The 1,684-nt window shown below is 42.6% G+C and overlaps 1 protein-coding gene across 1 annotated transcript in view; it reads left to right on the top strand.

The window, feature by feature from the left end:
* Window positions 1–274: 274 nt before the first annotated feature.
* The window catches only part of gata2a (GATA binding protein 2a), a 13,504-nt gene continuing 12,094 nt past the window's right edge, over window positions 275–1,684 (top strand). Inside the window, exon 1 of the mRNA XM_056606700.1 lies at window positions 275–622. The gene's annotated coding sequence lies outside the window, so the exon portion shown is untranslated. The remainder of the gene's footprint in view (window positions 623–1,684) is intronic.

Raw genomic sequence — 1,684 nt, 5'->3', positions numbered from 1 at the left:
GTCTTCAATAGAGGCATCACTAAAACACTTATAGTTCTACTCAATTGAACAGTTGACTGAATAGACTAATATATGATAGACTGTCTTTAGTAGACTTTCTTTAGTTATTTATGGCATCTAAGGATTGCCTGAAGTCCCAAACAGTTGCGTCTACTGTATATCCAACTTCATTGTACCCCAACAGGAAAAGCTGAGACGACTGAACGATGTGCCACATGAATAAAACAGGTTTTATTTTAAGACTAACAAGCTGATGTGATCCATGCCAAGAAAGCCAATACACCCGGAAGACAAGGCACTGACGTGCCGTTACGTTGCACATCCACAGCTTCTTCGCTTTTGGAAAGTTATCCCAAAATACACTCCTTAAAGAGGGGAGGACGGGGCAGGGGAGCAAAATACCGCAGTCGTCCACTGGTCCTGAAGTGACTGCGCATATCGTTTGGTTGGGTCTCGACGACATCTGAAACAGGGGGTTGTTGCGGAGAGCATCCCGGACCGCTGTGTTAAAAGGACGGAGGAGCAGGGCTGCAGCTGAGACAGACTCTCACTGGACGGGACCTCGCAGAACGGATTCGAGGAACTTTAGCTCCAAAAATCAACAACATCGTCTTACTGTTTGGTAAGTGAGCACCACGAAGTAATCCTTCTGTATCGGTTTTAGTTAAAGGATTATTACACGAAGATGCGTTAGTCTAGCGCAAATAATGATGAAGGACAAAGTAGAGCTGCTCCTCTGAGTAAAGACATTTTAGCGGCTGGTGTTTTTTTGTTGTTGGGTGTCTGTCATAATAAATGTATTTAATTATATGCGTTTCAACGGGAAATGTTTAGTCTGCAATTATAATTTATCCCTTTACACTTTTACCCAATCTGATGAATAACCTTAAACTTATTATTTTCCATCAATAACCTCGCGTGTAGAATACCATGGATGCCATTCGTTGTCCTCTGCTGTTGTTCATCTGGTTTCAAGCTGTCAAGCGGATAAGAAATACCTGCTCATAAGGAACAAATCTAAAAAGGGTCAACGAATCAAGCAGAGCATTGTAGGCATATCAGGAACAGATTGTGACATGCCTTTGATGCTTTCATTCCTGAACTATGTTAGGATATAGCCTATGTTTATATATATATATATATATATATATATATATGTATATATTAGGCCCTAACACATTTCCTGATAAAAGGCTAAACTGAAGAAGGCCTTTGGGAGATAATGCATCTGTAGAACGGCGCTGATTTGAACCACACATCTTCTTTTTTGTAAGCTACAACTGGGGTATACTTTCTAGACGCGGAATTGTCAGTCAAGTGGATTATCTATCATTTCATGTATGCATAGCCTATATACATATCAACCCATAGAGCTGTAGACCACAGAAATACAGAACAAGTCGAGCGCGGGAAAAGGCCTCCTCTTTCCACCAAGTCTGCTGTCAAACTAACGGCTCTGCTGTTTGACATCAGACGCAAAATAGCTCTAATCGCTCCATGAGCCGTGCGCACGCGCCTCGGTGTGTGTGTGTGTGTGTGTGTGTGTGTGTGTGTGTGTGTGTGTGTGTGTGTGTGTGTGTGTGTGTGTGTGTGTGTGTGTGTGTGTGTGTGTGTGTGTGTGTGTGTGTGTGTGTGTGTGTGAGAGAGCTGTTTTTGCGAGCTAATACAGTGTGAGTAGCCCAGT

Source organism: Gadus chalcogrammus, chromosome 13 (genome assembly GCF_026213295.1).
Source record: "Gadus chalcogrammus isolate NIFS_2021 chromosome 13, NIFS_Gcha_1.0, whole genome shotgun sequence".
In the NCBI taxonomy this organism is placed as follows: Eukaryota; Metazoa; Chordata; class Actinopteri; order Gadiformes; family Gadidae; genus Gadus; species Gadus chalcogrammus.
The sequence above is the reverse complement of the archived record's forward strand: the minus strand, read 5'-3'. Positions and strand labels throughout refer to the sequence as shown.